We start from the raw sequence: 23,646 nt of genomic DNA on the forward strand, positions 1-23,646 counted from the left end.
GAAAGAGATCATGTCAGCTACACTGGGACACAGGTCAACGGTGATCAGATTTTTTTTAATTTTTAAAAATTTTATTCCCATTCCCAACTCCCTTCCCTTTGGCAACCATCAGCTTGTTCTCTATATCTATTGGTCAGTTTCTCTTTTGTTTTGCTTATTCATTTGTTTTGTTTTTTAGATTCCACATACAAGTTAAATCATATGGTATTCGTCTTCCTTTGTTCAACTTATTTCACTTAGCATAATACCCTCTAGGTCCCTCCACGTTGTCGCAAATGGCAAGATTTATTTCTTTTTTATTGCTGAACAGTATTTCAGCAATAAATAGTATTACACACACACACACACACAGACACACACACACACACACACACACACTACATCCTTATCTATCCATTGATGGACACTGAGGTTGCTTCCATATGCAAAGCTCTTTGAACAGTAAGCGCTTTGTGTGCATTTTTAGGTCAATAAATGATGCTAACATGTCTTGCTATTGCCATTTCAGAATCGACTTTGCACTGCTCCAGGCATCTTTCTTCTTTGTACAGTCCATCTATACGGCTGTGCCAGGAGTACTCTGCCACGAGGCCCACGTGCTCACACACTTCCCTGCTTACAGCACTAACAGACCCACAGTGCTTCCAGGGGCCACTCCACACTTCCCAGCAGGGTGAGCTACTGGCAGGGAGCACAGTGGGTGAGGGCAGGACTCCAGATCCAAACAGCTGGACCTCAGCCATGCTCTGCACTTACAAGCTGAGCGACCTTTGAGAATACATTCAACTTTCCGTGCCTCAGGTTCTCCATCTATAAAATGGAATAGTAAAAGTACCTACTTTATGGGTTGCTGAAAAATTAAGTGAGTTAATATGTACCAGGCACTGTGCTATTAATATGTACCAGGCACTGAAGTGAATTAGTATTGCTCCCTGATTGCATACTATTTTTAAGTCAATATCACCTAGTATGCAATCAATAAATATCACATAGTATGCAATCAATAAATATCACCTATTATTATTACAGGGCCCTCCACAACTGCATTCGAACCTTCACAGCTTGATTTCACTTGACAAATATTTAAGCATCTACTTAAGTACACGGTGCTGTGTCTATGTGGCTCTTCCTGTCATGAGAGTTGACAGTGAGGTAGGAGAAAGGTAAGAGCAAGACACAGTCCAGAGGTCAGATGGTCTGCTAAGGGTGGTGCACTGTACCCGCGGACTCCACAACAAGAGACCTTAATCCAGTTCTGGGGTGGGGGTCAGGTAAAGGGATTTGTGAAGGAAAGGATATCTAGGCTGAGACTATCAGGAAGGAGGGGGAGTGAGCATGAAAGCACATTCTACCATTCTTATGCAAGCACCAGACACTTCTCATCCTTCCTGATCACAGAATGACTTTTCATTACTTTTTATGCCTCTTACATTACACTTTGACTCTTATCCCAAACAGATGAAGAGCTCCCCTAGTCACCTGTTTCTCTACCAAGCACAGAAAATGTTCAATAAATTTTTATTGAATGAATCAATTTTTCTCCTAGTTTCCCTTATGATTAAAAACCCACATTTCCAAAATGATGGCCTGAGTGACAGTCCTAGACCAGGGTGTCCTAACCAGCTCCTGGCTTCAGCCAACCCACACTCAATTTATAGAATCTGACCAGTTCACAGTCCACAAACTTGCAGATACAAGATGGCGCTAACTCAATCTCTGTGGTATTTATTTCCGCCAATGAATCAAAAGCTCCAACCAAAGTTCTACCCCCAGGTTTTCCATTCGACAAGTCATTGAAGCTCTCTGACCCACAGACATAATTCCTCCAGCCGCCTTGCCCAGCTACCTAATACAGACAGACCGTCAGGGCTCCACTGCCAAGGACTAACAAGCCCATTTTAGCAACTGGACAGTTGTTTAGCATCTCTGACAGGTTTTGGTTATGTTTTAAAGATAGATTATGAAAAGTTCATTCAAGCTGCTGCCCTTTTTGTTTAAAACAATTTAGAACTGGCTAAAAATTTTATTTGTTATAGTTAACATTTCATTTTCCATCCCCACAAGATGTGCTCTTTCACTGTAAGATGTGCCAGGAGTAATTAAAAACTTGAGGAAGAAAGTCTACGGCCATGCCATCCTGAATGCGCCAGATCTCGTCTGATCTTGGAAGCTAAGCAGGGTTGGGCCTGGTTAGGACTTGGATGGGAAACCACCTAGGAAGACCAGCTGCTGAAGGCGTAATAAAAAGTAATAAAATAAAAATAAAATTAAAAAAAAAAAAAAACTTAAGGAAGGGAGGAAAAACTCACAGGCTTAGCTGCAGACAGAGGGTTTTACCTGGCTCCTAACTCACGTAACTTTGTAAGACAAAGCAAAGAAAACTTTAAGTTTATTGATTCTGAAACATAAAATAAGCTTTACTGGCATATTAGAAAAAGAGTCAGGAATTATGCCTCAATAAAGAAGCAGTGAGAAAAATCTCCCATGTGCAGGAGACCTGGGTTCAAATGACAGCAACAATATATAGTAGTTTCTTCTTCTAAAAAGTGATGATCTGACTGCTTCCCACGGTGGTCACATGACCGCCTGCATCTGTGTCTAACAGTGCCTGGTAGGTGCTCAACAGATATTACTTACACTTCACTTCTCAGAATACAGGTGTAATGAGGCTTTTATGGTGAAAATAAGTTTAAGAAAAAAATATCTATGACAAATAAATTATTCTTGCGAACTGTCAGATTAAAAATGCCAAACTTAGGACTTTTATAATAAGACAGCATTTTCTCTACTAAATATAATTGAAAAATTAGAATTCTTCCCTATCTTTTTGCTACCAGATTTCTTGAAGTCGAACTTTGATGACACCTTAAAGAAGATGTTATAGCCATCAGATCTTACTAATAAATTTTCACTTGGGTAAACTTTAGAAAATAAACATATACTTGAACAATCATACAAAAACATATATAGACACACACATACACCCTCTCTAAATATTAATGTTTACAATGGGACTAAAACATGAAAATAATGTCCATGCTAGATCAGAATGATTTTAAAAAATAATAATAATAAAATAAAAATAAAAAAGACCACCAATCTCAGCAAAACAACAATAAGCAGCAAAAATATTTTTTGGCATAGTATATAAGTGTATTTGTATTTCACATAAAACTAAAAAGTACAATAATTATTATAAGAGCTTCTTTAGGCATGTAAAATATGACCAATTAGAATCTGTTATGATTCATATTTTTTTCCTCAGACATGCGTGAGTAGAATGCTTGAAAGCCCTTCTACAAATATTCCTTATCATTCTAATGAATGAGCTGTAGCCTTTGCTTCTAGAACTTAATGTCATTAATGGTTTTATCACTCCATAGCATTAGGAAGAATTAAATGCTCTTAAATAATCAAGAAATATTCAAAGGCTATGAGAAAATTTAAGTATTTAAGTTCATTAATTTACCACAGTCAACTCCAACATTCTTACATAAAATGTGATTTTAAATTAAAATTCCTTAAAAGAATCATCTAAGAAGCCCACAATAAAGTCAGCCAAAATAATAAATATAATATGACCATGGTAATCCCCATAAAACACTAGACATTTCATTTTGCTCTTTATGTCTATGACGCCCTTTCACATCTAGTGAAAATGAAGGCTCACTGCACCCGTGGGAAGTAGACCAGGCAGTGGGCACTTTCAACATCAAAAAGGATGTGAGTCTAAGGTGCCACCCAAGACCACACAGCCTACAAGTGGCATAAGGGGCAGAGAAGAAGGAAGACTGAAGCCCAGGTCTTGCGGGTAGCATGCCCACTGTATTTTTCACTAATGGTATTAACCTTCTATGAGATGACAGCTCAGGTATTTCAACTGGTTGCAACCTCCGGGTCACTGATTCCTCAGTGATTCATCCACGGGTCCTTTCACCTCCTCCCAGTGGAAATGCCATTACAATCCAAATGTCTCCAATTTCTTCATTGCAGTCTCTACACGGCCTTTCCAATCAGGAGGGAAATGCACTCTTTCTAGATGTATGTGAGGTGTAGGCAAGACTGGCATCAGGGAAAACCGAGACACAGCCACAAAGCAACACTCTTACGTCTATACTTATAGAAGAAACAGCTGTTGGTGTCTCCACTGTTCAATTCTCTGTCCCTCTTTCCCACCTTGCCCCTACCCTAATACACAAGACCACAGATGTGTATGATACAGTATTTGGATTTATATATGTTAAGCACTATTTATGCAAACCCTATTAAACTAAGACTCAACCTAAATCATTTCTTCAGCACATAGAAACACTGAAAAATCTTTTCAGTACGATTATCCCATAAGACCCTGAGATATCTTCTGAATCAAAGATTAAGTCAGATTCAGAGTGCTTTCAGTCATCATTGTGACTTATTAGGACCTCGCTGCACTCACCTGTAAAATGAGAGACTGGACTTAAAATGTCTCTAACAAAACTTTCACTTCTATAAAAAAAATTTCTGAGTAGTGACAGAAAGAAATCTAACTATGGGCAGCGAACACACAACACAATGTATATATGCCTTACTGGTGAATTGTACACCTGAAATTTACTGAATTTCGTTAACCAATGTCACCATAATAAAATAAATAAATAAAATAAATTCTGAGAATTTCTAAATTGATAATTAACAGCAAATATACTCAAACAGACTAATACTAAACAGAAATCTAATTTCTAAAACAAACTTCAGAAATAAGAGCTTAATGTATTAATGTGTATTCATTCATCCATTCATTCACAATAACCTGTAACTAAGATACTTGATACATTTCATGCCTTTAATGTACATGTTTAATGCATTGTTATTTTCCAAAAATCACTTTCCTTTCCTCAATGTATAAACATTTTTTAAAGAAAAATAAATAAATAAACATACCTGAGCAGAAAAGGATATCCCATTGCTAACTTATCAAAATTTATGAAGCAGAGTGAAGAGTATACAGTACAGAAGAATGACTAAAATACAACAGCAGACAATTAAGTCAGTTTTCTAAAGGATCACAAAATTCAGCTGCCAAAACAATGAGCAAGGCACTTTCCCAAAGCACTGGCAGGGCCGACTTCATCACTTACTACAGGAGATGATAAAACTTTAAGATGAACCATAGAAAAAAAACCTAGACCCTCGAGGCATTTCCTTAGAAAGTTTTATTTAACGTTAATCAAAAGTTGGAGGTATAAAAGGGAAACATCTTAGGTACATTCACCAATCAGAGAGCACTCTTGAGGTTTTCACTTCAGGATCCTTTACCAAAGAAGCCCCACTAAATTAGAGGTCCCTTACCTCCCTGCGTGAGGCTAGGCCAATGAAACCAACGTAATATAGCTCTGCATTCAAGGTCTGCAGTCTAGGCCAGTAGAATACAATCGTTGTGAGAAGAGAAGCAAAAAATCTTCTATAGGTATCGATTACTAAGAGTTCCAAATGCCCTATTCAAATTACATTCACTCTTGGACATGCCCTTGCAAAGTTAAAAGCACTACGGTACTTCTGATAGGCTGTAGGCCACAGAGCCTTCCCACCCCTCTTTTCTGCACCCCAGGTGGCTTAACTTCCATTAGGAATGGGACAAAGACATGATCCCTACATTGAAAAATAAGACTAAAATATAAAACCCTCTCACCAGGACAACCAAGGACACCTGAGTCTTTAAAAAAGGGTGTAATTACCAAGCCACCAAGTTACAAGACTGTGCCTAGTCCTGGTAACAAAAGACACAAGGAAGATACTGGCACAGCCTGGCTAAACTGCTTTTGGAATACAGGCCTGTAGTTTGGTAATTGGCAGTTAAGTAGCTGTACGGCCTGTTAGTCTGTAATGACAGAGTGTGGACACTTATGGCAAGTGTAGAGAGGAAACAGAAGGATAATCTTCAATTCAACAGTGCTTTTATAGGCAAAGGGCCTGGCCTGTCAGCTGGCACGGTAAGAGCTTAAAGGTTTCTTTAAAGTTCAAAACACAATTTTAGCACTGTCGTACATGAACTCCAATGCACAGATCTGAATAACTGACAGCTTGCTTATGAATTAAATTCATCTTTTAACTCAAATATATTAAATATGGACTGTAATACTTCCACCTCGGCTTTGAAATTGCTTAGAAGAGCAGTTCGGTTCTCAAGGTGCAAGGTGAGGTTCCTGCACCACGAGCATCACCATCGCCAGACACCTGTTAGGAATAACAAGCCTCAGAACCCAACCCAGACCTACTAAAGCAGAAACTCTGGGGGTGGGGACCTAGTGATCTGTGCTGTAACCGGCCTTCCAGGTGGGTCTGAGGCACACTAAAATTTGAGGATCACTGATTTAGAAGTCTGAGAACAAAGACATAAAAGTGAAAAAATATAAGATATCTATAGGAAATGGGGGTATGGGGAAAATACTCAGCATAGGTAGCAAAAAGCATGAGGGAAAATGTAAAATAATGACGAAAGTTGGGTTATAATGACCAGGAAATTTAAGGCACTGAGTGCTAGCTTAGGAAGCCCAAACTCGAAATGGAAATTGAGCTTTTGAAAACTCTGGGAGCAGGAAGTGAGATCATTAGAAGACTGGGTTAGGAAGCATTAGGAAGAGTTGATGGAAGGCTGTCGAGAAGCTAATCTAGAGCACGGTAATGGAAATACGAACAAGGGAGAGATCCGTAAGGTCTCAAAACTGGAAACTTCAACAGGACCCTGGCAATGAAGACATCTCACTAACCATTACGGAAATAGCGATGGAAAAGATAAGTTTCAGAGAAGACGGGCAGATGTTGCTTTTTGATGCTTGAGGTACCAAGAAGGTGTCCCTGGAAAAATATCTATCAGGTGGTTGGAATAGTAAAAGATAAAAAAGCACAGAGCCGGAAAAACAAATTAGGAGTGATGTGTGTGGAAAATGATGGTCTGAAGCCACAATGTTAAGTGATGCTATTGGGGGGCGGGGGGAGGGTAATACAAAGGAAAAAAATGGAAGTCGACTGTGAACATGTCCCCTCTCCCAGGCACTAACCTATCATCAAATTTACCTTGGCCTCCATAGGAAAACCTTCCAAGTCCCCAAATGAAAAAATCTGGAATTTAGGTTAGCCTGCAGATAAGGAGAGAGGAATAGGGTCATTTAAGCACAAAAGCTATGCTTGAAAACAACCCTAATTTTACTTTAGGTTTCACGAGAATGAAGAACTGAGGGTGAAGATTCCCGATTATATTTGTGTTTCAATGGAATCTCTGGTTCTAGTAGTTACACAGAATTTTGTTCTAATTATCTTAGCAGAATGAGTGTGTTAAGAATGAGGGGCCTGCAGAGGAGGAGATGAGGCTTGGACTCCTTCTTATTCCAGTAATGCAGAGCCTCTCACGTTCATTCTGATAACAACGAACGAGTCCTTTCCTCAGACACTTCTATAGCTACCAAGTCCCACAGAGAGTGCCCTCCATGCCAGTTCCCTGCCATCCTCACTCCAGGCTGACCATGCCTTCAGAAATCCTGCCAAGGGCAAGCAAGGGAGGCCACTCCAGTGAAAGACGCTACCTCTTGTCCATTTATCTTTCAGTCACTAAAAGGTTGTGGCAGAGAAATATACCCCCATAGTCAACAGATCTTTTGACAAAGGGACAAGAAGGTAGTACAATGGAGAAAAAGTAGTTTTTTCAAATGGTGCTGGACAGCTGGACATCCACAGGCAAAAAATAATAGTAAAATAAAAATAGAAAAAAAATGAGTCTAAACACAGACCTTATACCCTTCACAAAAATTAACTCCAAATGGATCACAGACCTAAATATAAAATGCAAAACTATAAAACTCCTAAAAGATAATGTGGAAGAAAATCTAAATGACCTTAAGTATGGCAATGACTTTTTAGATACAACACCACCAAAAGCACAATCCGTGGAAGAAATACTTGATTAGGCAGACTTTACTAAAATTAAAAACTTCCGCTCTGTAAAAGACACTGTTAAGGAAACTAGAAGACAAGAAATACCTGGTAAAGCACTACTATCAATGGTTGCATAGCAAGTGACCTTCCTTCATATTTGACAGGCGGCACCTGGCCACTGCTTATTCATTTGGATTCCCCTCATCGTTTCTCTTGGTCTCAACCTCTGAGCTTTGTTCTTAGTTGGATTCTTTTACCACTGGTACCCAAATATCTTCCCACAATAATGTGTTTCAAATTAAGAGGAAAGTTGGAAAGCAGATTTTGGAAAGGAAAAAATGTGCTTTGTAGATCCAGTAAAAACTTCTTTGTTCAAACTACTGAGGATGCCATACTGTTGGGCCACTTAACCACTATGAAAACACAACTGTGGCATCAAGTGGCCTGTGAGTAGCAGCTAACTGGAGAGTAAACTTTACCAAGGCCATACCACTCACCTTGTATAGTAAGGCTCCTGTGAACGCCCCCCTCCCCTGCAATGCTTGTTTGCACAGGGCTCTAAATCATGCAGGTGCAGGCCAGACGGGCACTGCTTACAACATAAAAGATGCCCTGCTTGCTTGTTCTTCCTCTGACTAGCTCCGTCTTTCAGGGATACTACTCTTCACTTCTCTTCTCCTCATTTCTATACCTAGAAGAAAATCCACCTTGCTTGGCCAAGCACATACTGGGCATACTTTTATGTGGATATTGAAAACTGGAGGGAAAATAAACAACCTTCAGGCTGATGGCTGTGTTTCCATGCCAATGTGTGGGACTGCTCACTCCAGCTTTAAAGAGCTATTTTATCTCTTCTAAAAGACCATGCCTGGGCTCTTAACCTGATATGCCAGGAGTATATGGATGGTTTTAAGGGATCTGTGAAGCTCCTGATTTTCTTTAATAAAATCAAGTATATGTGCATAGCTTTCATCAAATTCTCAAAGCAATCTGTGATCCAAATATAGAATAAGTACTACCATACTAGGTTCTACAGAGAAATCCAGAAAAACTTCCATCTTAAAAGTCAAATCCTCAAGTCATATAAATAAAACCATAGCCTTAAAACCATAAAATCTGTTCTTTCACAGCCAAACATTTGTTATGCATTCTATTATGTTCCACCAACTATTTCAAAGGATTAATATTTGAGACCTTTTAATAATTGTTACATACCCCCTGTAGAGCAATGAATGCATACAGCATTTAACAAAGCATTTTTACATAAATATCCCTTAATTTTCACAACAAACTGTGAAGTAGATATTAATATCCATGTTTTAAAAATATAGAAATAGGCTTTGGAAATTTAAGAAATTTTTTCAAGGTCATACTACCAATAAGCTGGAGTTTGAACCTAGGTCTTCTGATGTCAAAATTCATGGTAACATTCTGTAAAATACTAATTTTTAAAAAATCGACTGGACAGAGCTGGAGAGGAAGAGGAAGAAATGAAGTGAGAACTGTATGGTGGGGGAGTGACTGCTAATGGATAGGGTTTTTTTCAGGGGGGTGATGTAAAAGTTTTAAAATCAGGTTGTGGTGATGGTTGCACAACTTTAAATTCACTAAAAACCACTGTGTTGTATACTTTTTAAAAATATTAGTTTCAGGTATATAGTACATTGGTTAGACATTTATATAGTTTATGAAGTGATCTCCCCAATTACTCTATCACCCATCCAGCTCTACACACAGCCATTACAATACTTGACTATATTCCCTATGCTGTACTCTATGTTCCCATGACTATTTTCTAATTACTAATTTGTGCTTCTTCATTCCTTCACCTTTTCCCCCCAGCCCTGCAAATCCTCTCCTCTCTGGCAGTTCTCTGTTCCTGTGAGTCTATTTTCATTTAGTTTCTTCCTTTTGTTCCTTAGATTTCGCATATAAGTGAAATCATATGGTATTTGTCTCTGTCTGACTTATTTCATTCAGCATAATAACCTCTATGTCCATCCACGTTGTTGCAAATGGTAGAATTTCACTTTTTTATGGCTAATATTCTATTGTATATGTGAACCATAACTTCTTTATCCAATTGTCTACTGATGGGCACTTAGGTTGCTTCCACATTTTGACTATTGTGAATAGCGCTGCCATGAAGATAGGGGTGCATAGGTCTTTACGAATTAGTGTTTTGTTTTTCTTTGGATAAATACCCAGAAGTGCAACTGCTGGGTCAAAAGGTAGTTCTAGTTTTAATTTTCTGAGGAACCTCCATACTGTTTTCTGTAGTGGCTGTACCAATTTGCAATCCCACCAACAGTGTATGAGGGTTCCCTTTTCTTCACATCTTCACCAATGCTTGTTGTTTTTGATTTGTATACTTTTTAAATGGATAAATTGTACGGTGTATGAATTATATCTCAATAAAGCTATAAAAAATCAACTGAAAATTGGGGGGGAATGAATTTTTGATATTTTGTCATCTTTTAGATCACAATAATATCAACTTAAAAACGAATATTTGGTCTTATGAAGTGTTTGGTGTTTTGTTTCCACATGTCTTTAAAATTCATTTCACATTAGGAAGTTCAGTAATAACTGGAAGAGAAAACTTGGCTTACTCTTCCTGGATTAATTCCAACTTGGTTAAAATTTGTCTTCAGAACTTGAGTTTCATCTAATTCCCTTCTTGTAGAATGGAATTACACTCTAACTTAGAAAGGTACAAAAATTCAGACAAAAACATAATCCTTAGAAAGGTTGAGTCACTGAATCATTATTGATCATTCATTAGGTTAAAAAGGTAGGAGCAAAACCTACTGGAGCCAATATGGGGCACACAGCTACAGAAAGAGCAAATTATCCCCACGTCATGAGAAGCACTCGTGAACACAGAAAATCAAGCTTAACTTTGAATTGCAGTTTTATTCTTCCACTTCTCTCTTTGAAAATCTCCAGTGGCTTCTTATTACTTATTCTATTGAGTCCCAAATCCTCTGCATTGCCCTACATACAACCTCATCTCTCCTTTTACAATAACCTCAAGCTCGTCACTTTCCTTACTGTCCCATACTCCATCTGCAAATTAGTGGAAATTGCCCAGCAACCCCTTCCTTTCTCCTCTCTAGCTGCTGTCAAACTCTCGAAATCTTTTAAGCTCCACCTCAAATTTCACCTCCTTCTTGGCTATTCAGCCTTCACTCTCCTCTCTCACCTCATCACATCCCACCCAGTCCCTATCGAACTTGTTTGCACCATTATCCCTCGTGGAGATTCCATACAGTAACCGCCTTGCCCAGAACTGAGCGCAAAGTAGATAGCTTAGTCATCAAGTTACCATGAGTAGACTTACTTCTCAATTCCAGTAAGTCGTGCAAAAATAGGTCTTAAAATAAACCAGTTCCTCTACTAGCAACCGATGAAATAATCTGGAAATTATCTTTATATGTGACTTTTAAGATAATGCACGATTTATGAGTTTTCCACTGAGGTGCTTTTACAAATATATGTCGCTTAGTTTCTTACACAAATTTCATATGATTTATGGAAATGCTTCAAAAATGGATTTTTTTGTTATTTATGTGGATTTATCCCTGTTAGAAATCACATTCATTCAATCAATAAATATTTCAGAGAACCAACTAGATGTCAGGAACTTAGTCACAGTACCCTAAGCCAATCTCAGGAGGTAAAATTCAGAAATTCTTCATTGTTATGTTTACTTTGAAAAGATTTCCTCATTCCATGTCAAGGATGTAATTGAAGACAAACCACCAACAGAAGTTCCCAAAGAGGCAACATACCTACCAATGAAGGCTCATCAGCTGCTGGCCACAAAACCACCAAGCGCCAACTCTCTTGCTTGAGTGTTGCTCCTGGCTACCCAAAGCTTGAGCCTGAATCGCAAATCTCTTTCTCCTTCCCCAAGAACCAGGGCAAATCCAGCTATTTTGTTCTCACCCCATCTCCACCCACCAGAGGAAGCATGTCTGAACCCTAGCAAACCATTTCTAAATGATACACAGCTCTACACTTATAATCTCCTCAACCGCCAAGAACAGAATGGATCTTTCTCTCAGACGGGTTTCATGCAATTAGAACTGCTCTAACTACTCATGTGTACCAATTATGGGCTTTATTTACAGAGTGCACTAAATGTAGACATGGTTTAGACACACCCTGACATCTATCCTCAGGATCAGTTTAATGTACTTGTATTTCTCCTATACTTATGTATCCTTATTTTAAAAAACTCAGCCTGGCATTCTAGGACCTTCCCACTACAGAACACAGCTATTGTGCTCTTGGGTTTGAGGCAAGTATCAAAGAGATAAAAATGTTGTTCAGCAAAAAATGGCACCATTCGCATATAAATAAACACCAACTGACCAGACACATGGCAAAATATTTAATTGATACAATCTTAAAATTGGTTAAAAGTGTGTATGCATGGGGTGGGGGCAGTGGTGTAGTCAAAGAAAAGGAATAATTTCAATGTTTAGTTTCTTTTTCTTTTAAACAAAATTTCTTACTAAAGCTGGTTTATATGCAGTTAACTTCTCAAATTATCAGCCCCAAAGAGGGGAACATAATGGCAGGAAACCTGAAATAACATCACAGAAATAATCCAAACCATAAACTCTAATTCAAGTTTGACTTCCAAGTATGTCACTTAATCACCCTTGAATATCAGTGTATGTATGACATTCTGAGAATTCAGTCCAAACAAACTATAATTGAACAATCAATCTCAAGAGGAATTTAATAGGTCTAGCTTTCACTGAGTTCAACAATTTATTATATAGCCCAAGCTGGAAATATACTATTCTTAGACCACGAGAAAATTTGCACTATCTCAAACCTTCTGTGCAGCAGGCAAAGAAGTTAAGTATGTGGATTTATATGAGCACCTCGACTTGCAGGATTAATAAAGGGAATTTGAGAGAAAAACAAAGGAAGGACATTGGTATAGAAAATGTTGTCACGTCTGAAGAGTAAGTTTTGTCAGCAGCAGCTGAGAAGTGGCCTCATTTTCTGAAAACTTCCAAGATTGTGAAGAATTATAAGCCAAAGGGAAAATTTTCAAATCTAGCGTATGTTATTGTATTCTACAATGACATACATTTGTGCAGCCCCCCTAAATAAATGCTACTATTTATTATCTGCATACTTTTACAGGGTGGCTTCGAGCAGCTACTTGAATCATTTTCATTGCTCTGTAAAACATGAAAAAATGCTAAGATGGAGAAAACAGACAACAGAGCTACAGCACTTCATGCCCTGTCTCATATTCAGTAAGTATTGGTTACCTGATTGGAGATGGAACTAAACAAAACAAAGGATTCCTGATCTGTTCAAATCTAGCCAAGTGCTATACCAGCTACTCTTACTAGTGCTCACCATATCCCATGAACTCCCCATGATTCTAAGGGTTTAAGAAAGGAGACAAAACAAAGTCTGTATCATTCATTCATCCAAATATGTGAGACCTCTTATGTGCCAGACACCATGCTAGGGGTTGAGAATGTCAATTTTTAAAATTTTCTATTTTCCTCACACCTCAACATCTCTACAAACAGGCCATCCAGACCATGCCCAGCTGGCCAGTGCAGCGGTATAAGGCTGGTCCCTATCCCAAGTCCTCCTCTTTGCCCTCTCTGGTCTATGACTTAGTTACATTCAATGAGATCCCCTCAAGCCTTTTGCTTGTGTACTCCACCCGGACCCTAAAGAAACTTGCCCACGGGCCCTCTATCCTCACTCAGCCTCCCATCTGCTCGCTAAATGCATTCCCTGGGTGCTGGGTACCCGTGCGGCCTCCTGCATGGCGCATCGTGCCTCTCTCTTCTAGGACCTGTGTGTAAAATAACTCTAATTTCCTATGCCTCCCAGAGTGTGATTCCTGGACCCAGGTTGTAATGATCCTTAAAGACCCCACAAAGGGGACCTACCTCCCATTTGTAATACAGGATGCAAAACTGGACAAAGTCCCCATCCTCCGGAGCTTGGTCTAATGAGGAACACAATCAAGTGCCACAAAAATAAACCACAGAAGTAAGTGCTTCCAAGGAGAAGTGAGCAGAATTATGAGAGTGTAAGGTGGGGGAGGTGGGTCAAAGAACTGCGCTGAGGCCTGAAGAATGACGAGGCCCAACTAGGCAAAGAAGGAAAGGAAGAAAAAGGGGCAGGGAGGGAACAGAGCTCCATGAAGACAGAGCAGCTTATGCAGAAGCCCCTGGAGGGAGGAAGCTGGACCCACAGGAGAGGCTGAAAAGCAACCCACAGGCTGAAAGGCAGGCAGGCACGGGGTGAGCGGACAGAGGAGGGGCCGAGGCCAGGCCTGCAGTGCCTTGCTAAGGATGTGTCTTTATGTTAACATAAAAAAAGAAGAAATTCAAAAAAACCTAAAGGCTGTGTATGGCATATTACAAAATGGACTAGAGCCCAAATTAGCCACGTCTCAGTTCAAAAACCAAGTGGGTGACACACTGCCCTCTGTCTCACTCCGTGTGTCACAGAAGGTACCAACACCTACTCCAGAGCACCCTTGAGAGGAATGAACTAGGTCAAAGCAGGTGAAATTGCTTTGTAAAGTGTTTGGAAAATTAGCATTATAAGATTATAATTTTTTAAATTAAATGCTGGAACATTAACCATGACCTGAATAAACCTTTTTCCTTTTAAAATCACATATAAATTAAGAAACATGTGCCCAAAGATATAATCATTTTAAAAGAGTAATACGTTCAGATTTGAGCTTCACCAAAGGGAATGATATTCAGAAAACTCAAGAATATTAAAATCCAGAAATTAACCTGTCCAATGACCCTTTACAGATGGATGGCAGGCTGCGCAGATACTTATATATTATAGTTCAGTACACCAGAATCTTATATTTTAAATAATCACCATGTAATCCTCCTTAGGAAAAATATTCCCGGTAGAAATCCAGAATTGTGTGTCATCAATCAATCACTTTATTATGCAGAGCACTTGGAGCCGAACCAGACAGACTGCGAAACTTTGTGTAAAATTAAATACAAATAAGTTGAAGTACAAGTGGCTCCCATGGTCTGAAGGCAATATTCTAAAGTAGAGCAATAAAGCATATAGAAAAGAAAAGCATTTGTAGTTCTATACCATGGATAAATGGGTGCATTAACTACTGTGATTGGTGTGTGCATTTCTTGCTGCCAAAAAAATAGCAAGAAAAAAGGGCCAGTTGCTTTAAGATTGCTGTTGGTGTAAGCTTAGCTTATCTCTACAACTTCCTGCTACCCTTATCTCTTCCTAAAAGGAAGCTTTACAGCAATCAAACTTAGCAAGAGTAATGACTTAGTAGACACCTCGAAAAAAACCCTCTATTTAGGCTGTTTATATGTTAAAAGTAATTTCTAGATCATTTATAGTTATACTAGGCTATCTTGGTATCTTCCAAGAATTATTTTTTAAAAATCAAAACAATAAACCTATACATTTTATAAAAACACATTCTTAAATACAACCTGTGTGGACAGAATATACATTTATAGATTATCAAAACTGAATGCCTGTAATTCAAATTTTCTGAAATCAGTACTAAATTAGTACCGGTTTATAGGAGTAAGGTCTATTTTAAAAGTATGCCTCACAAAACACATTTTTTCTTTCAAATATTTATCAAATGAAACTTATTTTATGCCTTTTAACAATGTCTCCCTCAGTTTAAAAGAGTGTTTTTGTTAAATCAGAGTGTCGATTTTGGCATCGTTTTTCAAATTTAAAACTTGTATTACACAGAACCCCAAGCCTAAAACTGTTTTCTTTTCATCAGTCTGATTATAAACTAGCTATTCAGGAATTCCTGAAATACCTGCAATTCTTTTTCATTGAATACCAGAAAACTCTTATAAGCTTAATGAATTGGAGAAACATTAGTCCCTAACAAAGGCAAGATGCTTCGAGACTCCACAGGAATTTCATCATTCAGTCTAACGTTGGGGGAGGTGACAGCACACTGAAAAGTTCACTAAATACACCGAAGGGACTGTAAGGTGTCTCTTCCAAAAAACTGCATAACCACAAAACTGACAGGCTTTAAAACAGTATGAAACTATTTTTAATTATAAGTTAGTAATGATAACCTGAAAGTCCTTTGTCTCTTCCAGTCTTGAATATAGAGGAAGACAGCCTGTTAGTGGGATGATTAGAAATTTTTGTCTAAGTAAAATTTAGGACTTTACAATGATCTTGAATCAGAATAAACTCTCTTTGATATGGCAATCACCGACTGTATTAAATCAATCAATCAATCAATCAATCAATCCTTTTAAAAAGGCAAAATGTAAACTGATTTTATGTCAAAAGACTAAAGCTTGATATAATTCCTTTCTTTTAGACGTTGGACAGAATGCAGACAAATGCACAGTCACAACACGGCATACTGTAAACTTATACCGTTTACTTCTCTCTCAATTTTGAAACTGACATTTGCCAAGATCAATAACATGGAATATAATTCAAGAACTTTAATATATCAAAACAAAAGCAGGAAAGAATTTCCTCAGGGCCTCCGAATAGAATGTAGTACCAAGATGGAGCTCAGAGTAAAAACAAATCAGAGTTTTATATGACACTAGAATCTGTATCCCATTCTTCATTTCACATGGAGGCTGAGCCATTAACTGGAACAAGGTGTGGGCCAAGCCCAGCTGGAGGAAAGCAACATCAAATCAGAGACAAGCCAAACACATGCCAGTGTGCCGCTGCTTCCGCTGAAGAATGCTGTAATTTCCTACTCTCCCCAAACCAGGAGGAATTCAAGCTATACAGGGACACAGCAAGGACTAGCACCCCTACAATTAAGTCCCTGAAACCTGCGTCAAGAGTAAACCCTATCCCCAAGAGTCAACATAGGGCTGATCTGGTTCAAGAAAAAGGAGAAGGACGAAAAAATTTGAAGGAAGATATAGGTATCTGAGAAAATCAGTTCTAAGAAAAAGGAGATGGGCACAAGAGGACTTGGCACCAAGTTCCTGAGGGCTGGAAGCAGAGAGGAAGGAGAGAAAGTCCCAGAGCTCTGGGGATGGTCGGAGGCACTGAGCTCATTGGTCTCTCACTTGGTATCTCTCCTCCACAGAGGAAGAAAACAACCTGCCTGCTCTCAGAAATCATCAAACTCGAATCACCTGGAAAGCCCATTAAACTCCAAATTAACCACCCTGAAATGAACTTGTACTTATTGATGAGTATGAGAGGTTAAGGGAGGGCCTTGGAGCTACGTGGGTGGGTTTATTCCTGGTTCCACCAACCCAGTGACTTTGGACAAGTTACCTAAACTGCTCCCTGTCTCTGGTTTCCTCACCTGTAAACTGGGACTAATAATAGTGTAACTTGCCTCATAAGATGGTGTGAGGATTCCATGACTTAACATATGCGGACTGCTTAGAATAAGTGCTTGGCTTATTCTAAGTAAGTAAGCAGTACATAAAGTGTTAGTTACTAGTAATTATTTACTGAAGAAGTGGTCTTTTTTATACTGTCCAAGAGGAGATGGGTTTGATTAGGAAAATTATAACCACAAGCAGATTCTTTCTCTTAATCCCATTCAGTGGGTGAGAGGTGAATTTCTTGGGACTTGCAGGAGGAAAGTGAAACAACCTATAGCAAGGCTGTGACAGATGTCTCTCTGTCCCTACACCACCTGCCTAGCCTAGGCTGGGTGTGGGCCAAAGACACCCTCCCCAAGGTAATGGGGCTTGACATGAACCAAGCAGGAGTCCCCCAGGGAGAGTTCACCACTATTCCAGCAGCCCAGCTCTCCAGTGGGGATTTGGGAGAGAGTGTTAATCACTGGCTAAGCAGGAGACAAGTTCCAAGACTTCTCAACAGTAACTTGGGAGCTGTGTACATGGGTAACCTACCAGGCAGGTGATCACAGAGACTGCAGGTAGGAACCAAGAGCTGAAAATATTAGGACTAAGAAAAAGATATCAGGGCACCCATCAACAGGAAGCCATTTGATTCCTGTCACCCCAGGAGTGAGACCTGCACAGGAGGCTCCTGGGGGTTCCAGATGCAGATGAGGAATAATGCCAGCAGGGCACTGGGCTGTCATAATGGCCTGTTTAAATAAGAATCACTGTAGTATACTTGAATAGAACATTTTTTATTTATTAACAAAAAGTGCCTGGAGAACGGAGGTCAGGGGACTTGTTTAGGGCTGTCTTAGTAAGTTATTCCCCCGGATTCTAGGGGTCTGTGCGTGCGGTGAGAACTAGCCCAAGTCGGTGGACATGTGATACACTCATGTTGGGGAGCATCAAAACTCCTTGTTTCTGGAGCACCTGTGACACAAGTCGTTGTGTCAATAATGATAACACTGCTGTGGGCCACTAAACTTTCCTTTTCAGTGACATTTGTCTATCTCTGGGAATGACTGCCAGCATTCTCCATCAAGTGCTTGATTATAACTATACCCAAAATCCTAGTGTGAGCCTGGGACAACCATCCTATCTCCCATTTTGACTTTTAATTTTTACATTTTACGTTATACTTACTCATTTGTAAATATGAGATCTTTGACAAACTTTTTGGGTCCCCATCTTAATGAACAGAGAGGTCCTCAGACTACTTATGTTGCCTGTATTTGGAAGTACTATATACTACTAGGGAGACCCAAAAACCCAAGGGTAAAATTTCAAACCTAAAAGAGAGAGCAGTCTCAAAGGTGAGCTGGATTTCAAAACTGATGAATCAAAAAGTTTATTCTAACTCTATTCTTTCAGCTAAAGGAACAGGACACGTGTCATTATATTATAACAGTTTCTAGGCTCTGGTTCAACATAAGGAAATAGATATTCTTTGTTTTAAATAATGCTCATTAAATTAAAAAAAATCAGATTTAATAATACTTATTAAGTCCCTACACAAAGGAATTTCAGGGAATGCAAACATATATGAATTAATATTCCAGCTCTCAGAAGAGAAACTGATAATGAGGACTCTGCACATTGTCCTTGATGGGGGTGCACCAAGATAACAACCTGAAGATAACTCGAAAACAAAGAAAAACAAAAGGACAATTAACAAACATCCCCCAAAATACTGGCTTCGATTCACCTATTAGGTGAAAGACAACGGTTCCACCTACCCGCTGTGCCGGTGCTTCCTAGTGTTACTTCCTAGTGTTACGGTTGCTGGGAATGAACTTCCCCTTCTTCCCTGTGAGCTTAGCATGAGCCCACAGGCCACTCACGTCTAAAAAAGCTGCTCAGTGCACAGCAGATGATGGACAGTTTTCGAAGTTAAAGACCTCAGTCCCATTTTCATGATTTTCTATAGCTAAGATTTTTTGTTATTCACATCTACCTTTCCCACACCCTGCAGGAGAGCCTCAAAGCCACCAGAGTTGCCAGCAGGGGTTGTAATTCAACAGTAGTAAACGTTGGGGAAAAAAAGGTTTTGTTTGTTTTCCCTGTCAAGGCCTTGGGTTAGGAGGAAAATGCAAAGAGGAAAATAAGGGGAAAGTTTGGCAAAACCCTAAATTGTTCTTAAAGACGATTTTCCTAAGTTTTCCTGAGGAATTAAGTATCTCAATTTCAGTACGAGTACTCTGCTAAACACTGGGTTTTAGATTCCTGTACTTAGACTACCCAAGAAATCTTTCTGACAGATGGAACTTGCTATCCAAGAGATAAAAGGTACACAGACACATTTGAGTTCCACTTACTAGAACAGTGTAAGAGGGAATTTCACATGACACATAATATGCTACGAAACCCATTAAGTATGATGTCTCCTTCATGAGCACACCGTTTCGTAGGATGCTTTGTCTCGCAAGCAGAGAGAGTTGGCGTCAGAGCGTTTTTATTGCCGTGGTCCTATTTACCACCAAAACATTAAGACAGTAAAGTGTACATCCCTCAAAGCTGCAAATACCTCGCTTCATGTTTATTGTGAAGCAGATTCTCAATGTCATAAATTGGGGTTTTAAACAGAAGGCTGACCAGGAATTTCACTGGTCCATTTCTGGTCATAGCTACTTCTAGTAGCTCCTCATCTTTCATGAATATTCCTGCCACTTAAGAAAAAAAGGAGGCACTGAAGCAATTGGGTAAAATATAGTTTAAAAGGTAGCAATTCGCTCACTCTCTGACATGGTCTATTACCATCTATAAGTCTTATGAAGAGCCCGAACTAGCCTCAAGATTGAATGCTGTGCAGAGGTGAATGAACACAGATCCTGTCCGCCAGGCCAACATCTATTAACTGCCTGTGGCTTCTTCCATAAATAGCTGGGTAGAGAGCGTTGGTGGGGAGGTGGTCCCCAAGTTTATGGGTGAGCTTGAGTCATAGTTAGGCCTTCTAGGTCCATATTTACTGACTGTGACTCACTCCGTAAATGGGGCTGCAGAAGTCTTTTATAGTATAAGCTAATGAACTAGATTTTTACATGTATAATCAAGACATGAGATCCAAGTAGACTTTTCAACAGGAGGTTGATTTAACTGCTGAACATTGTCAACTCAAACCTTCAAGACACAATAATAAATTGAAAATAGCCTGCATTTCCCCCTCAACTCAGATGAGACCATTCAATCTGACACAAAAAGATTTTGCAAATCAATACACACACTATTTAGAAACTCCCATTTTCATTCTAGTGCTGCAGCTTTTTAAAAATGGTCACACCCGATATAGCAGCCAATGGGCTGCATGGAAAGTGCCAGCTCAGAAAAGCTTTGCTCACTGTGATGGTTATCTTCAGCAGAGGGAATTCACAGCAGGATGCTCTGCTGGGCCCATTAATCAATATATGATAATTCAAACATTTTGCCTCTCTTCCCGAAAGCATTTTTTAATTCCACAAGAGAATCAGAAGCCTGAGATTCTAGGATGGTTAGGATAACCATTCTGACAAATCATTAATGAAACACTTGAGAAATCCATTCACACATAGTCCTGTTTCACACACTAGCTTTTTTCCTCAGCTCCAAACTTGATAGAAATAACTAGTAATTCACCGCCTTGCCGTTACAACAGCCCTCTCTGTCATTCAGCCGAGACTCTGAAATTGCTCCATGAGCAACAGAGAAGTTCATCACACATTCTACAAAAGTTCCCATTCCCTCTTCTTCCAGTTTATTATTAATGATGGCACATACCCCTTCCCACAAAAACAAATGGAGGGTCTTCTGTAGGAAAGTCCAGGGATCCTCCACCACTCCATCCTCTGGACTGGGGCCTTTCTTTGTTCTTTTGGCTAGTCTTTTCACTAACAGAAATTTGTTCTGGAATTTATAAAGGAGAGAAGAGAGAAATCCAGCCAGCTAATCCGAAATGCACTAAATGATTTTACCTTAAATCCCAATATGGGCTCCTTTGAGAATGTAATCAAGACTATGGACCCTCTCCCCAGAAATCGTGTGTCCACACAAAATTCTACAGTTTCAGGGAGATGATAAACAAAATGTTTAAGTCGGTCCAGGGTCCACGGATTCCAAGTCAGACCTCAAGACTAGATAAATCTCTGCTCTCAAGCTATTCTGGATGTCTATGAGGGCCTGCTTCAAAAGGTTACCTCTCTAAAAAAATTCAACAGATTATGTAAATGGAAAATTTCTCTGCAATGTCTTAGCAGTTTACAGAAGAATAAACTCCTTTTACAGCTGTCTGTATCTTCCTCTGAGAAAAAGGCTTCTCTTAATTCCTGATCGTCTCGTCTCCCATGCCCTCAACTGCACATTTCACTTCACCAGGATTACGCAGCAGCCCTGAAACTACCTCCCGGCTAGAGCTCTGGTCTCCCCTTAAATCCCCCAAAGCTCATCCAAAAATGGAAAGACTGCCAAAATGTAGTCCCTGCTACCCCCTCAGCTCATCCTTTTACTCAATGAAGTAGGGGTTCATCACTCCAGGGTGTTAGTCAGAAGCTTGTTAGAAATGTAAATACCCAGGACACACTCTAAACTTCAGAACACCCAAACTGACAGAATTTCAGGGTGAGGGTAGAACGCAGGAATGTGAAAGTTTCAAAAGCTCCCTGGACACTTCTTATGCACCCCGCTGGTGAATCACTGCTCTAAAGTAATCTTCCACTGAAGCCTGGTTAGGACATTCCTTGTTCACAATGCCCTAATTGTGCATGCTTATTCTCACATTAGACTTTGTTCTGTTTCTTACCTCTACACGGAATATCTTCCTCTCCACCAACCCAAATCTTACACATTTTGAAAGGTCTATCTCTAAGTCCCTCATTCCTCAATAGTGATGTATTCTGTTTTCTCTCAAGGTGAATTTTTCTCTGACCCTACATATCAGAATTACCTAGTTAGAAAAAGGTGGAAAGGTTCTCAAAAATGCCAGTTCCCAGGCCACTCCAAGTTCTACAGAAATGGGAGAACATGGAATTAAAAATAAGTATGTAAACACACAAAAAATTAGGTACACATAAAACAGGGCCACCAAAACGACCAAAATCTTGTCTATCGAATTTGTTTTCTCGAAATCCTCTAAAATATTTCTGAAAGGCAGGCCTGGCAGAGAAGAATTAAAATTTTAAACCTGTTCTCTCACATAATACAGTGAATACAAGCTACAAGAGAAAAGCTAGTCAGGTGGAGACAGCTGTGGTGGGCTTAGCCTAACAGGATGTACTGACAACGCAAGGAGCCAGGTCACTGCGCGTCTGGAAAGACCGCGCCTCCTCCCCCTTCTTCACAGCAGCGTTCTCAAAAACACCCATGCGATTTAATTAAATGGTAGGCCCATAAAAAGTACTTCAGATTAAAACTGTACATGATAACCTACTGCATAAAAATATACAATTATTTTTTAAATTATGCACAAACCAGGTGATAATTATACCGATAATAAGGTTTCTTATAATACCCATGTGTTTTAAAAATCTGCAATCCTCAAGTCTTATGAGTGGGCATAACCATCTCTAAACCTATCCATTTATTCTGAAAAATTAACTGCAAAGTTTCCTAGAGATATGACACTGTGTTAAGTGCTGTGGGGACACCAAGATGAATGAGAAATGGTCACTGCCCTTGAGGAGCTCAGCACAGGCTTCTAGAGAGGAATATAATAAAGACAAATAGCTACAGTGCAAAGAGCATGCGAAGTGCTGTAAGAGAAATTCAAGGCACTCCTGGAGCTCAGGAAGGAAAGAGCGATTACTAGAATAAAGAGGAAGCAGCACTGAGGCAGCAGCCTTTCTCCTGGTTCTTCAGGGATGAGCATACACATCTGTTTACTAAGAAGACGGCAGAATTGAGAGGACAGTCAGTAATACTGCTGGAAGAGCACGTGCTAAAGAGCACTGACGGGAAACGCCCTCTTCACAGAATGGAATGAGATGGCAGTTGAGGCAGAGTTGTCAAAAGAATATCTGAAGGAGGTCCCCTGGCCTCTCGTGGATACGCCCATAGGATGTGGATAACTTTGCAAGAGTAAAGTCACTTTGCTGATAGGTAAGGCATGTCCAATTAGCCCAAAGCACTCAGGTTATTTCTTTCCTAACAAGGAATAGTGTGGCACAACCTTAAATTAAGCCTAAATGGAAAGGGAATTGGAAACAAAACTTTCTGAAATAAACTTGGCAAGAAGATCCTGCTTAGAACAATGGATGTAAAGTCTAAAGACCTGGGTTTGAGTTCAAGTTTATCCTTGCGTAAGTCACTCACACTTTTGTTTCTTCACATGCAAAATACCAGGACTGTCACAGCAAACAGTTTTGCTGGGTGGAGGATGATAATTCCT

The 23,646-nt window shown here is 39.5% G+C and overlaps 1 protein-coding gene and 1 pseudogene across 1 annotated transcript in view; one reads left to right on the forward strand and one right to left on the reverse strand.

Annotated features, from left to right (window-relative positions):
- The window catches only part of SDC2 (syndecan 2), a 104,990-nt gene that overhangs the window by 36,416 nt on the left and 44,928 nt on the right, over nucleotides 1-23,646 (reverse strand). The window lies entirely within an intron of this gene.
- Nucleotides 2,120-2,238, forward strand: LOC112483653 (annotated as a pseudogene).

The sequence above is a fragment of the Pteropus alecto genome, unplaced genomic scaffold (assembly GCF_000325575.1).
Source record: "Pteropus alecto unplaced genomic scaffold, ASM32557v1 scaffold164, whole genome shotgun sequence".
Lineage (NCBI taxonomy): Eukaryota > Metazoa > Chordata > Mammalia > Chiroptera > Pteropodidae > Pteropus > Pteropus alecto.